Source organism: Metopolophium dirhodum, chromosome 8, assembly GCF_019925205.1.
Source record: "Metopolophium dirhodum isolate CAU chromosome 8, ASM1992520v1, whole genome shotgun sequence".
Taxonomy (NCBI): domain Eukaryota; kingdom Metazoa; phylum Arthropoda; class Insecta; order Hemiptera; family Aphididae; genus Metopolophium; species Metopolophium dirhodum.
In genome coordinates this window covers 20,458,374-20,475,747 of record NC_083567.1, presented here as the reverse complement: position 1 = coordinate 20,475,747, position 17,374 = coordinate 20,458,374, and the positions used below count along the sequence as shown (strand labels likewise).

The window sequence follows — 17,374 nt, the reverse complement described above, 5'->3', positions numbered from 1 at the left end:
CATCGTGGCGCGAGCGTATTCAAATGGGTGATTCGAACGAAATTTTAAAGAAAATTAAAACGGAATACTTCAAAATTGAAATCATACGCAATAATATTAAAATTAATTTATTGAGTACGAGTGGTTCGCGTCTTTACCACGTCGGTCTGTATAGGTTAGGTATTAGGTACCTACATTATAACGTACTGCAGATCGTTAAAATGTAAAATTTACTTAAAAACTTTCTGTTTGGACGCAGACCTGCACGTCACAAACACGATATAGCGTGCATTCGACTATAAACGTATAATAATCATTACATTGTACTATTTTTCAAACCCTAATTGTTATATTAATTGTTTGCACTATAATAGTCAACTAGACGTTTTGAATGGGCCGCAGTGCAGCTGGATACAGTTGTGCAGTGTACACCCGCGGACTATTCGAATTCCACTCGTAATATCTCGATCTCTCGACCGACTCCCCCTCCGCGAAAGGTGGTAAATACCACGTTCGGCAATGCCGTGATGGACGTTTAACCGCGACCATACATAATTTTATTATGAAATAATATATTGTAACCGCGACGTACGTACTATTATAATGTATGCACATCATTATTATTATATTTTTTTGAAAAGCGTCCAACTCGAGCACGAACGTTCGCGTACCAGCAGCTATACCTGCCTACACCTATGTATTATTATTATAATTTAAAATAATAATATGCGCGTAAACGTTCGTTTTTATTTTACGCACACGATATACCTACCTAATAATATTATTACATACCTACCGATATACCTGCATTTCGTTGTAATGCCGACCGTGAACCTAAAATCATTATAATACAGCGTCAGCGCGTGTTTATACATTCGAGTCGTTTGGCGCTTTTAAAACGATACATACGACACACAAAATACATCATACTATAATAATATATACGTACCTAAGAAGGTGTGGTTGGGTGATACGATTATGAGGATTGTTGTTGTTGTAATAATAATATTATTATTATTATTATTATTTCACGCTCGGATATTATCGTAGTAGTCCCGTCGCACGCCGTCGAAAGACTAAACGTATATTATGATATTATACCTACCATTTACGAAAAATATGTACGTTCGACATTTGTAATAATAAATTATGTGATAATATTGTTTTACCTAAACTGTACCATATTATAGTAAACTACTGACGCACAGAATACAATAGTAATATTGTTGATATGTGTAATATTGTCGCGTGAATATGAGCGCCACACTGTTTTATCCACTTATATATTATATTATAGTGAGATCGCTTTATATTATTTTCATGACACTATTCAACGTCCTCGAATACGGAAAATGGAACATTGTTTGATTTTTTTCGCGAAATTTTATCTACATTTGTGCACATCTCTTATTTAAATATTATTTTTTTAGTAACATCTGTAACAATAATAATAATAATTAATGTTATAATATAAGCACATTTATTTTGTATAGTTTAACTTTTTAATTTTTTTTTAACACGTTATACCTACTTTAATTTGAACTCCGATTTTAATATAGGTATTATAACTGCACGCAGAAAATATTATTGCGAGAGAAGCTACAAAATGATTACGCCATGAAGCCGAAAAAAATCTTTTGATCGAGAAGAGCAGATAAAAATAATTCTAGAGATTGAAGCAACTGAAAATAAAATGCAAATATTGAACTAAGTACCTACGTAATTCAATAAAAACAACCATTAGGTAATAACTAAAAAATATCTTGAATGAAAACGTATAGCTAACGCCTATTGATTATATTAGTACTTTGAAGTTTGAACAACTTTTGTTTTGAATTTATGTAAGTAGGTATTTCTACTATACAATTGTCAATTACTCAACACCGATTGGCACTCAGATAATTTAATGAAAACCTTGATTATCATGTTATTATTAAAATATATAAATATACATTTATTTTATAATAAAAATAATATTGGTAACATGTATTAAAATATAAAATACTAGATGTCTCGTCCGACGTTGACCAGGCCAAAGATTTGTATTTTTAATAAATATATTTGTACAACATTTTTTTACCATATTTCTTCTAATTATAATATTAATGTAGTACCTATGTAACGAATTGCAACCATTTAGATTGACAAAAAAAAATTTCTTTTTTCGTATGCTAAAAAAAATCATGTGTGACCTACCCTCTACCTATCTACAGCCTATGAGTTGAAAATCAAGCTGTATACACCCTCCAATTTTCAATTTCCGATATTTCTCCTATAACCAATAACAACCATTTATAAACAAAAATGTTCATCGTAAATCTCAAAATATCTGTTTGAGCACCTCTCCAGGATAAACCAACTGGGTCTAATTTTGAATCTAAACCATTCAGGAAAATTATTATACATTAAAACCTTCCCCGTGACGACCGATTTATTAGTGAAAATCGTATTAAAATAAGTAGAGTTCTTTTTACATACAAAAGAGGAGCAGTGTTTCTCTACTATATTACGTAATATGTTATATATATATATATATATATATAAACCTTCCTCTTGAATCCACTATCAATTAAAAAAGCCGCATCAAAATCCGTTGCGTATTTTTAAAGATCTAAACATACATAGAGATAGCCGCTGAACTTTGTCAGATTAAAATGTATTATTTTTTTTTTTTTAATTTGAATATTTTCTATTTGTTTGTGTCCATAGCAACCATTAATAAACAAAAATGTCTATGGTAAATCCTAAAATTCCTGTTTGAGCCCCTCCCGGGGGTGTTTCTATTCTATATTATGCATGTTACATGCTTGCATACATATAACCCTTCCTCTTCAATCACTCTGTCAATTAAAAAAAACCTCATTAAAATCCGTTGCGTAGTTTTAAAGATCTAAGCATGCAGAGAGAAAAGGGGACTTTATTTTATAATATGTTAAGATTAAGAAGAGTAATATTAAATTGTAACCAGTACCTACTTATAATAGTATTAATTATATAATTGTATTCCTTATTAAGTACTTTAAAATTTAAATATAGGTATTCTATTAGTTAAATAAAATCAGTAACAATGAAATTTAATTAATAATAATTAATAGTAAATCAATTATTGAACAAATAGGTTCTAGGAAAAAAAAATTAAGAAATTCATTTTTTCCACATGCTTAGAAGGTAAAATATTTTTCCATAGTGTGTGGTAAAATGTTATTTTTACCATAATATGAAATGAGCGATTTCACTAAGTCACTTCGACATAACTACGACGAATGACGATGCACAAAATTCAATATTTAATTCGTCTCACATAGTATGTGATGGCCGTGATAACGATTAATAATTAAAGTGTAATGTTATTATTTCGCCGACCATAAATTGCACTCGGAACTTTATTGGTACCTATACTATTGATCATATAACAATGTTCAATAATCAACCTTTCTTTTATAAGTTAATTACAGTAATTATTCATTAATTGTTTTCAATAATCGTTTTTAATTATCTTAATTATAAAATGTTATACATTTCGCGAGTTGCTATTCGATAAATATGTCACTGAAAACCAAATTACAATAAAACGTAAAAAACACAACAAAAAAATACTCGAAAACAGACGTAGATCAAAAACGGTACCTTCACATACTTACGTACCGTGTAATATTATGCACAATTATTATAATATAGACTATAGTAGTTGTGAGTGTAGTAATTGTGGTCGATGGTTTTAGAATGAAATTAAAAACTCACATAGGTCGTATTAAGGTGCGTTCGTTTTCGAGCACAAATAGTAATTATTAAAGCACTCTACTGCAATAAATTAACAACGATAATGATTATTATTTACATACGCGAGTCTAAAACTATTATTTTATCATTTGCTGTTCGTGTGGTTCTGTAATTTAATTATTTTTCTTCCTCTCTCTCGCACACTGCGGTGTCTGGTATTGCGTTACCGTAGTGAAATGAACGAAATTCGCATTGGATATCGTTGCATTGACTACACTTATACACCGTACTTGTATTAGGTTTATATTATACAGACTAGAGAGCGTTGAAAGATTATTGAAATAATATTATCGTTCGGATAGAGCCGTTTTATTTATAATCGACATTTCGCGGTTTAAAAAACTCGACGGATTGTGTTGAAGACCTTGTAATGAAAAGCGCACACTACGCACCACACAAACGTCGTCTTACCGGCGTGTACAGTCATTTTCATTAAAATAATAATATTTTCGCGCATAAAAATAGTAGGTATATCCATCACAGGCTATATAATATAGTCAACAGATATAACTATTCTCTTCACGTCCGACGTTCAGGCGATGCGAGAAAAACGGGGCAACTATAACTCGAAATGTCGACCAAGCGACCTCGATGATATACCGTGTACATGATTCATATTAAAGTTCATAATAAATAATTAATAATTGTAACACCTGTTTCGGAATTTGGAATCTTGAACACTCGGGCCCGAGGTGCAACGAAGTCAATAATAATTTTCCAATGCGATGACGTGACTGCGGGAGAAACAATATTATAGTGGCGACATAGATAATTTACGAGATTTCTGCACGGCGTACATCGATGATAAATCCGAAAGTAAGTGAGCTATTTTTTTATTTTATTCCGACGACCGCGACGGTCGGAAAACTGAAACTACCCACATAGGTATAATATTACACCGACATCAGTGAGGATTTATTGTCTATTCCCAGTTTATCCCGCGAATGGATTTATATAACGATGTATAAAAACCGAGTCATCTCCGCAGAAATAATAATACATAATCAGTCGATCTCGGCCATAGGCTTTTTATCGTGACTAGCTCGGAGCTGTGGGTATATAATATACCTACTCCACAATGAGAGTACCTAATAATAATAATAATAATAATATAGTATTTAATAATTATTATTACGAGTACCTACGGCGACGACGTTGACACACGAAAAGACGTCCTCCTTCTGCGCACGATTCCCCAAACTCGTCCGGAGAAGAAAAAGTTAGGTACCTAATACCTACGATGAACGTCGAAGCATTCGAAGGCGATGAGTTTTCGATATTATTATTATTATAATAATTTGTTATTATTATTGTCGATCGCGGCAACCGGTTGTCCGGCGCAGAGGTTAGTGGCGATAAATATTCGTCGCTGCGCATAATGATATCGTATATAGGTGCTTATTTGTACTTATTTTTTTATTTATTTGTACCTATAATATAATGTTATTTTTATTATGGTCGAAGTGTGTGTGTGTGTGTGATAGCAATCGACGGATCGCTTTCAAAAATGATACACGCCCGACGCGCGTGTGTTATTACTATTATTATTATAAATGTTATTTATATATTTTTTTCTTTTCATTCTCCGCACGGCACGCGTAATATTAAATATTATATTATTATATGTATTTCCGTCGGCTACCGTCGTCGTCCGGTAAAAGTGCAGCGGATTTCTCTCCGCCGCCGACTCGACGATGATGCTGCGAGACGGGCGACACGATAATAATATTATTATCACTATTGTAGGTACCTATATCATTACGGCTGTCGTACCGCGTGTGAGATTTCCAATAAACCGTGCGATACAGCCAATAATATAGTGTGATGAAATATAATATATTATGTACCCACGTGTTATAGGTATAACCTAACCCGATAAGGACCGGCCGACAGCGAATTCGATCGTTTTTGCCGACAAAACGGGGAAAACGCGTTCCCATTTCTCGCGGCGTTTACGTAATTCGCGTGGACGACGAAAACGCGATCAGCCGACGAAAGTGTAATGCCGAATGATATAGGATAGGAGGCACATGCGAGCCGGAAGACGTGAAAGATTTTAAGTGCACACACGCGAAATGTGTATTTATAGTATATAACGTGTAACGACTATGTGTAAGTAGTGTATTATAATATATATTTTACATTTCGCCGAAGACGGAAGACTGCAGCGGCGGCGGTTTTCGATGGGAAACGATTAGTTGAAAATATAAAAAAAATTAAAAAAAGAACATCGACGGTAAAAGTTTTTACTAAAACTATATAATAGAGGTATAAGTACCTATAATACTACCTACACTTATACCTATTACATAAATTTAGAGTGTAATATGGCATCGTGATGTCCGCGGTGTAATAACACGCCAAATTCAACCAATCGATAATTATTGTAATGTTAACGATGATCGATTCGATGGTGTTACAATAATATTATTAAATCCAATATGCACATTTAGATAACAGCAAATGATTATAAATATTAAATGATGATAATAAGACTATAATATGTAATTTGTGCACGACTGAAACATTATTATGAATCTACGCGCGTAATAATACCATCGGCGTATTCACTTTTCAAGTCGAAATAAGTTGTATATATATATATATTATATATAGGTATATAATTTACACTGCGCAACCGCGTATACCGTGGTACGTATAAAACGGTTAAATAATTAGGCATGTGACATAATAAGTAATAACGACGTACGCCGAATACGCGCGAGTTTGCTCGTCCATATTATAGTGTTTTTTTTTTCGCAAACGAACATTAATATATTATTACACGCGTGTAATAAGTATATCATCGTTTAATTACCAGAGTGCAAATAATTCAAATGACCTTAAAAATACCCACATTAGCATATTCCAATGTCCGTTTGCCAACCGAACTGCCGTTATTGCAGCGAGCTTGCAGTACGTAATGATTCACACCTCATATTATTATATTATCATTATTATACCTACTTTATTCTATTTTTAATATTATTATTATCGTCTAGAACGTGATCGACACGAAAACACAATTCAATAATTTTCACGCACAAGTTCAATGAGTGTAAACCGTCGCCGACCTACGATTAGTATTGCATATTATTATTATTATTATATTGTATTGTATTAATTATCAAACACGTGCGCAAAAATACTATACACCAATGCTTCCCAACCTTTTTTTTTTTTACGACGACACCCTAATTTACATTACATCCATAAAAATGGCGACACATTAAAAACAATTAATGGATTTTTGAAAAAGTGACTATATCATAAACATATGGTATTATATGTAAATTGTGAATGAGACTATCTTCACAATATATTGCAGGTTTTCTCATCTATGGTTTTCATCAACACGTCATAGCGCCGTAATAATGTCACAGTGGTGTAGCCGGGACTATTTTTTTTTTGAGGGGGGGGGGCTGAAATATGTGTTTTCATAGAGTTGGTTTAACCCGGTTCTCCCATAAGTTTAGCATAATACTGATGTAGAGGTTTTTTAATTTAGGTTTCGGTCGCTGAACGGCTATACAAATTTGTATTTTCAGTAACTTTTATAGACCATAGAAATAATCGCAGATGGGGGGGGGTTTGTTTTCGCAATCCACCACTATAGTTGTACGTAACAGCAATAATGCTATAAGTCTTCAGATATATACTGTACATAATATGTGTGCAAAAGTAATGAAATGCGTACTGTAAAGAATTACTACAAACGGGCAATAATATTATGTTAAAAATCAGAAAGTCGATAGACGTTAAACGAAACTAGTAGTGAGTAGTAGTGTATAATAAAATAATGATTCACTGCGTAAAGCATTTCTACGAATAACAATAACAATTATCGTGTGGGTACCAATAATAATAATAATAATAATATGTAATATTAGTATACGTTGCGGCCACGGAGAAAGGGTGTTTTCGATTTCCGACGTCTATAATAGCGTACGTCATGTTATATATATATACTCTATAGGTATATATTGTATAGTTGTACCACGTGTCGATATTACGCGAACTAAATCAAATTTAATAGCTGTAATTTTCGAAAAAAAATTCAACTCGTGCTGCATCTGATCGCAGGGACCGCACCGATTACGACCGGTTCATTTCGTGTATAAAATCTTGTAAGATACGTCATGACGTGTTACTGCCACGCTATACTCGTACTATTATAATAGCGTAAAGCCATAATAAAATAATATTTGGCAACGTTATGGCGGCATCTGTGATGTGGACAGGATCGTGGACTTTGAACGGATTTATTATGCGATGCTCAAATAACGACGAATGTGTAAATAACGGACAACTGGACAAGCGTCTCTGCGTGTTTTTTTTTCACTGTATTTTAGCGTAATTATTGTTAACACGCCGTATATAATAATTATATAATTGTTGCACTCGGAATGAACGATGAACGTTTAAACCGAACCGTGACATTAGTCATTACCTAGGTAGGTACACATTACAGTACGCAATTCGTACCCATATAGGATGATGTGTGTGTGTGTGTGTGTGTATGGTTGGAGCACAGAGGATGATGTACAACTGTAATATAATACATACTGCAGTGCGAGGCAATATAATGGGTTGGGAAATTGTTTTGAGTATATAATTCAAAAACCCGAGTCATTATAATAAAGCGTTAACTACGCGCCCGCGCCATCAGTATAAGCGAGTGTATAATAATATGTGTTTTTTTTAGCAAAGACAAAAAAAAAAAAAAAACGGTTAGGTATTTTTTTTTGTTTATTATTATTTTCGCGTTTGAACGTCTCGTTCAGAAGACTGCTCTGTCTCGTCGTCGTCGGTGCGAAAATCTGACGAATGCTTTTGAAGTCTTAACGGTATATACCGTATACTGCGTTTGACTCGGAGAGCTTCTCTCCAAGTAGGCGTACACTGCAACAGTCTTTATAATTTCGTACACTAACTATAGAACGCGCATCGAAACTACAAGTCAAATTATTATAATATAATATGAATAATTACGGTATTTATAATATTACAAAATATATTGTGATACCAACTTGTATACCTCTAGGTACTCATGTAGTAGGTATTAGTAAATATAAACAAAAACGTGTAATTTTAGATTCTGAGCGATGAATGTATTTTTGTTTTGTTTTTTAATCGATTTACTATTATTATCAATAGATTATTATAAACACGACTGAAAAAGTCATAAATCACAATGGCTTGTGACCCCACGGCCCACAGTCACAATAAAAATAAAAAATACCAGGAAAGTCGTTATACTGCGTATAGTAGGTAGAGTAGGTGTCGAATGTACTTACCTGATAAATCAATAGGTCACCATATAATGGATGTGTTAAACTTGAATTCAATGGTAAATCATTGAATACGACGAAAAACTAATGTGAGTGGAACTTAGAGTCATGAACTCAAGCCTGTGAACTCATCACCCTATACATCTATGAAATATAATTGGCGTTTTTGATGAATTTCGTCAAGTTATCAATTTTCAAGTCAATACAAAATAATCAACTAGAGTTAAATTACATAAAAAAAAAATTGAAGGAGGGTGTTGGCGCCCGCAGGCAAATGCATTTTAGGAAACCAAAAAAAAAATTTCGATAAATTTAACTGTAGGAATACACATTGCTAAGTACAAACTAATATAACCAGAATCTTAAACAGAAAAAACTATTCAAAATATTTAGTTCATTAAAGAATGATTATTTATAGGCCACCAAGTTATTAATTTTCAAGTCAATACAAAATAATAACTAGAGTTACATTACTAAAAAAAAAAAATTGAAGGAGGGTGTTGGCGCCCGCAGGCAAATGCATTTTAGAAAACAAAAAAAAAAATTTGGAAAAAATTTTACAGAAGAAAAATACATTTCAAAGTTCAAACTAAAATGCCCAGAATCTTAAACAGAAAAAACTATTCAAAATATTTAGTTCATTAAAGATAAGGATTATTCAAGGGTACCCGATTGTCAATGTTTAAAATATTTGGCTAGAGGTAAAATCAAAAAAAAAAAAATTGAAGGAAGGTGTTGGCGCCCGCAGGCAAATGCATTTTAGGAAACTAAAAAAAAATTTTGAATAAATTTAACCGTAGGAATACACATTACAAAGTACAAACTAAAATGCCCAGAATCTTAAACAGAAAAGACTATTCAAAATATTTATTTCATGAAACAAGGATTATTCAAAAGGTACCAGATTATCAATGTTTAAAAAATTTGGCTAGGGTTAAAATCATAAAAAAAAAATTGAAAGAGGGTATTGGCGCCCGCAGGCAAATGCATTTTAGAAAACAAAAAAATAAATTTGGAAAAAATTTAACTGTAGGAATACACATTGCAAAGTACAAACTAAAATGCCCAGAATCTTAAACAAAAAAACTATTCAAAATATTTAGTTCATTAAAGATAAGGATTATTCAAGGGTACCCGATTCTCAATGTTTAAAATATTTGGCTAGAGGTAAAATCAAAAAAAAAAAATGAAGGAAGGTGTTGGCACCCGCAGGCAAATGCATTTTAGGAAACCAAAAAAAAATGTTGAATAAATTTAACTGTAGGAATACACATTGCAAAGTACTAACTAAAATGCCCAGAATCTTAAACAAAAAAAACTATTCAAAATATTTAGTTCATTAAAGAATGATTATTCATAGGGCACCAAGTTATCCATTTTCAAGTCCATACAAAATATTCATTTAGAAATACATTACTAAAAAAAAAAATTGAAGGAGGGTGTTGGCACCTGCAGGCAAATGCGTTTTAGAAAACCAAAAAAAAATTTGAATAAATTTAACTGTAGGAATACACATTACAAAGTACAAACTAAAATGCCCAGAATGTTAAACAGAAAAGACTATTCAAAATATTTATTTCATGAAACAAGGATTATTCAAAAGGTACCAGATTATCAATGTTTAAAAAATTTGGCTAGAGTTAAAATCATAAAAAAAAAATTGAAAGAGGGTATTGGCGCCCGCAGGGAAATGCATTTTAGAAAACAAAAAAATAAATTTGGAAAAAATTTAACTGTAGGAATACACATTGCAAAGTACAAACTAAAATGCCCAGAATCTTAAACAAAAAAACTATTCAAAATATTTAGTTCATTAAAGAATGAATATTCATAGGCCACCAAGTTATCAATTTTCTCGTCAATTCTAAATATTCAAGTAGAGTTACATTACAAAAAAAAAAATATTAAGGAGGGTGTTGGCGCCGGCTTGTCAGTGTTTAAAAAATCTATATAGAAAGATCTAGTTTAAAATAATATTGTGTTTGGTGGGTGTACAGTCAATATTAAATTACAAACTATAAAGTCTAAATGCAAATAAAAACATAGTCAGATATCTGTTTTAGTCTTTGTAAATATGTGCGGAAAATAGTTAGATTTAGTACAATGTAAAAAATGTGGAAAGGAAACACTGAGAATTCTTTGACAATAGGATATTAAAACACAAAACCATATATTAAATTAATACTATTGATTTTATACATTTTCTTTTTACAAATACTCATAAGTATTAAAAACCTTATAAAACCCTAATAAAATAATATTTTGTTATATTTTAAAATACATTTTATAATTTGATGTGGTAAAAAAATCATTATTTAATGTTGGCTGTATTTAAGTTTTTAATAACTATACTGGTACAACTCTTGCTGACAGTCTTTAAGACCGAGTTAAAAACTATGATAATTAGTTAACGTCTAATTTCCTGCCCTATCCACCTTACCTCACCTAACCAAATTAATAATATTTAAATATTTTCTTTCATTGTTATGTTTACAATATCGAATATCTTGATAGTTAGTAGGAAAAGATCATCGCAAAGCTCACGACCGGTGATGGTAGTCGTCTATCATTACCATAGCTTCAACTAACCATAGGTTTACCTAACTAACCTTCTTATGACTTATTAGGACACATTGAATAAAAAGATCCTGATTTGCAGGTTGCTGAATTTAAGTGTTTGATTATAAAGTTGATCCTTAGATTGTTGACACCTTAATCCATGCTATGGATGAAGCTTATAGATAATAAAGATATGGATAGTTAGTCCACGCCTATGTTAAATACATTTAAGGCCACGTTCCCGGAGGGGAAGACAATTGAGGCTCCTTTATATTGATAGTCGATAGTCGATACTTGATATAAGTATATTTGGCCTCAATTTATTGTTCCCCTCGAAGACCGCTGATAAGACCATTATGTCCTATCCATATCTTTATTATCTATGATGGAGCCATACCCAGCTCACTCGTGTAAACAGTGTGGGTCTGGGCCCCATACTCTGATATTAAAAGCCCAGCCCACCTTCATATTATTCTCTATGTAAAAAGTAAATTTAAGACAAATTTGTAAATTAATGCACAGTCTGTCTATTGTACTAATATTTGTGATTTCATTAATTTTCAGTATTTTGTATTATTAGATTGGGAAAACATAAGACAATATAATTTACACAAGACTGTGGCTAACCCAATCATACTTTGATAAAAGTATATGATATAAGTACCTTCTATATTTGAATTAATCGTTTTTTTTCGGGTACTTTATTGGTGGACGCCACTTTAACTACGGTCCCTCAACTTACTGAGGCAACCTTGAGGCATTTCCTTTTAGGAAATTAAATAAATCCTCAAACATAACTCATAATTCAAGAGTTTGTAACTAATACAATCATAATATAATATGAGTATAGTACATTTCGTCAGTCCGGCTATTACGCTCAACGTGCACGCACGTAGTTGCCTATGAGCTCCGTTATCGCACTCGCAGTTCGATAATAATATGGTAGACATAGTCCACGACACTGGTGGCGACTCGCTCCAGACATCAATGTCTAACAAACGCAATTTTTCAAATTCGTCAATTTCGCCAAAAGTTGCTGATAAAAAGTCAAAAAAATTCGTTACACCTAATCGGTATGCCGCCTTGTACTCTGTTGATTCAAGTAACAACATATTTAATACATCCACCAATAGTGTGACAGTTTGCAACGAAAAATCAGGTCCTGTAATACAAAATATCGAGCAGCCTACGCTCGATACACAAGACGTCACGCCACCTCCGTTTTACATCTCCAACATCTCAAATTTCTCCGCCTTCACAAATGAGCTAACAAGGTTGACCGGTCTAAACGCATTTACCTGTAAGTCTACTAAATCATACCTGATCATATATCTCAGAGGCGTACTCAACGACAACCCTATTCTTAATCATCTCAATAATACTGATTCCAGTTTTCATACTTTTCAAGCTCGCGTTAATTATTCATTCAGAGTCGCAATAAGAAATGTCCACCATTCCACATTGTGTACGGAAATTTCTGTCACCTTGTCGGAAGAAGGGCATTCTGGGAAACAAGTTATCAATGTCCAAGATAAAAATAGACGCGGTCTCCCATTATTTTTTGTTGATTTATATCGTCAGAATAATAACAAAGATATTTTCAATATCACTTCGCTACTTGATACCGAAGTTATAATCGAAAAACCTCATCTGTCCCGCCGTGGTCCGCCTCAGTGCCATAATTGTCAAGCCTACGGCCATACCGATAACTACTGTCAACATGAATCTAGGTGCGTCAAATGCGGTGGAGACCACCGCTCCGTGAACTGCACAAAGGACCGAGCTAGTCCAGCCAAATGCGCGTTCTGTTCTGAGGTACACACGGCCAACTACAAAGGATGCCGTGTTTATCAATCCATTACAAAAAAAAAAAAACGCAAAAATACAAATGTACCAACGCCTACAAAGTCTTCGTCAAACGATGTCCCAGGAGATCATGCTCGGCAGCTTCCAAGGAAATCCTATGCTGCATCGACCAAAACGGTAACCTCTTCAATGGAATCCATCACAAATGTTTTATCAGAATTTATTTCTAATTTTAACTCTTTAATTACTCCACTAATTAATCTCCTTACCGAGATTGTCAACAAACGTTTCTGTCCATAGTGTACAGGTTTTTCCCTTTTTATCTATCTTTTCATCGTATATCAGACCATACCTACAATTACTTATCTTTATTACTTTAGTTTATATAAACTCGTTGCTATTTTATCTATTTGTATACATTTTGCTCATGCTAACAAATATCATTAATTTTATATGTCATACTATATTTTATACCAATTGTAATTATCCATAGTACTTAAAAGTTTTAATTATCATGTTATAATGTTAAAAATTATGTAAACTTTCAATATCCCTAGATTTAGATAGCCTTAGGCTAGGAAAGTCTTATGTTTAATTAATAAAAAAAAAAAAAAGTACATTTCGTAATATTTTTTTATAATATTTACTGTTAGTGAAATATTAAGTTTGTATTTCTAATATAATATATGTTATGATATTTATGGACGACACTTGCACCATGGCCCCTCGATATAGTAATATGGCGACCCGACACATCTCTTTTAGATAAATGATTAAATACTTAATCAAGTCTTCCAATTTACTAAACATTTATATTTTGTAGATGATTTGAAGAAAAATTTAAAATTGAAGAGAGACTGTGTGAATTAACAACATTTTTGGTATGAAATGTTTATTTGAACACCTGTTATAATGTGTTATATTGAACTTAAGTTAATTTTTTATAATGTACTATAGTAAACATTTGAACATTTATTACAATATACGTATATTATACATAGATTTCAAGTATGATTTTTTTTAGTTTTTTTTTTTTTAAAGTTACCCACCTACTACAATACAAGACACTTTATTTTTATATTTTGAAGCAATATATGTTTTGGATTATTTACATCTATATAAACTAAATTTCAGACCCATAGTTTAGTATTTAAAGTTTGTATGATCAAAGTCGTGAAACCAAATTTTATCAGACTCTACTAGAATGTTGTAGTTAAATTAAACTATAATAAGTATGAGGAATAATAGTACCTAACCTTCTATGATAATTTGTTATGAATATAATATTATAAGTAATAGCTCAAATTTAGCACTTTTACGGTACTTAATACATTTTTCTAATATTTTAACAGAAATTATGGAGCTAAAAATATAGAAATACCTTTATTATGTCACGGTCCATAGTTCATAGTTTTGTTTCATTTATAATAATAATGCTTTTTAATATACTTTTTCATAAATTTATATTTGTTACAGTTGGCCTTTATGATTTGTTTGAACTATTAGTACGTATTTTTTTTGGGAGATCCCTATTATTACAATACCGTTACCAATATGCGTTTTTTTTGGGTTAGTTAATATAATTGCATGTTTTCATGATTTCTTCGTATTTATGCTTATTTTCTTAAAATGTTTTTATATTTTCGGTTCATCCGTTACCCACCTACCTACCAAGTGTGTAAATAAAGAATTTTTTTTTGTAAACCAATTTGAATTATAATTTATTAGTTTAAAAAAATGTTAATAAAAACGTTTTCATTCAGTATTTTTTTGAATTTTAGGTGCATACTTTTGAATATTTCAGTGCATATATTTGTCTGTTTTTAGTGCATACATGCAGGCAAATATTTAACACTTTTTCATTGCATTAAATTCACAGCCCTGCTAATTATTTTTACTTCCAATCATAATACCTACCACAGTTAATGTTAAATGTCAAATTGTCAACAATCAACTGCTTCTTCAACTTGATAACACTAAGAGGATGTTAGATTTTTAGCGCACCGTTTATTTCTCTGTCTGACCCAATCATTTTAGTGTTTTCTTAATGGTACATTTGGTATGGTACGCGTGGGTCAAAGATGAAAAACAAATAGTGCGCTGACATCCCAACCGGCAACAAGTTTACACGAGTGAGCTGGGTATGGCTCCATTATAGATAATAAAGATATGGATAGGACATAATGGTCTTATCAGCGGTCTTCGAGGGGAACAATAAATTGAGGTCAAATAAAGTATACTTATAAGCCTCAATTGCCTTCCCCTCCGGTAACGCGGCCTCAAATGTATTTAACATAGGCGTGGACTATCCATATCTTTATTATCTATGGGCTTCATCCATAGCAAGGATTAAGGTGTCAACAATCTAAGGATCAACTTGATAATCAAACATTTAAGTTCAGCAACCTGCAAATCAGGATCTTTTTATTCAATGTGTCCTAATGAGTCATAAGAAGGTTAGTTAGGTAAACCTATGGTTAGTTGAAGCCAAAGAGTCAATAGGGCCTTTGCAATTCAAGATATTTTCCTACGTATTCGGCATTGTTAACATAACTATTCTACCTTTACACTTTTTCTTCCCCCGTCTCTCACAGCTATATACAGGTTCAGCCACTCTCATTCCACACCTCCATATGATCGGTATTCTGTCTATCCACCTCTTCTTCAGTCTTCTCGTCCATCATTTCTCCCCTAAATTAACTTCTATAGCCACTCTCACTATCTCTTATCATACAGTGACCGAACCACCTAAACCTATTCTCTCTTGTTTTCACTAGAATATGTACACTACCCTTAACTAATTAATTTCTTATTCTATCCTCTTTTGTACCTTAACACCTTACTTATTATTTTCATATCTGCTACTCTCACTCCACTTACCTACCCTAACCTTACATTTCTTTTTCATCTTTCCTTTCATACACCAAACATTCTGAAATCCTGTTGACCCATTTCCTTATCTTCGCCATATCACACACTTCCTAATTCCTATTCACTCAGTCTCTAGTTACCTACAAGTCATCGTACTTGATTATCGGTGAAAATATTTAAATATCATTGAGCGAATTCCCTACCCGAAAGAATTGCTTAAAAAAATATCATACCTCACCAATTTTCTAATTTTGAACACGACTTTATTGATAGCCCGAATAGTGTTATACCAGTATAGTTACAATACAAATATTGAAAATTGCCGGGCAATACATCCCCTGATCAATTAACCCCCAAAATAAAACGTACGTTTGAGGTGTTCTATTAAAACCCAAATATTTAATGCCCGTATCCCGTATGCATAGAAAATGTATGTTTCACATTTAACGAAAACTAAAACTATCGTGACGGAACTGAATTACGAAGAACGTATAAAACAAAAATAATCGTCACCAAGTGATAGGTATAATCTGCTATGTACTTACAAATCATATTAAATAACATTAATCATTATGTTTTTTCTTATTTTGTTAGGTATGTATAAAAACCTACCTTCCTATTTATAAAAGCATTACCTAATCATTGATTTAAAATTTTAAAAATTATTCTACTATAACAATAAATTAACAGTTGTAGGCAAAGTATTATAAATTAAGGTATTTTTCATAATATCCTAATTTTTGTACACCTATAACAACTGGATTTTAAAAACTATTCTACGTCTAGCGGGTATATAAGTTTGTCTGACAATAAATATTTACATTAGGTCTACCGCGTCAATAGAGTAGTAGGACAAAACTTACGTAATTATTTATTCTTCCGGCGAAACGCGTTCCCTTCGAGTGTATAATATTGTCTAGTGTCAGAGCTGTGCATCTCCGCCAAGGAAAATGCAGCGCACGTCTTCATATCTCCGATTCAAAAGTTCAGTCTGGAAGTATTGAGATTAATGACATTTATAAAAATAGGCACCTAGTTTAATAACCAGAATGGAACGAAATATGTGAGTACGTATTGGAATCGCTGTT

The 17,374-nt window shown here is 32.3% G+C and overlaps 1 pseudogene; it reads left to right on the top strand.

The window, feature by feature from the left end:
* Positions 1–12,548: 12,548 nt before the first annotated feature.
* LOC132951364 (uncharacterized) lies at positions 12,549–13,596 on the top strand (annotated as a pseudogene).
* The last annotated feature ends 3,778 nt before the right edge of the window (positions 13,597–17,374 follow it).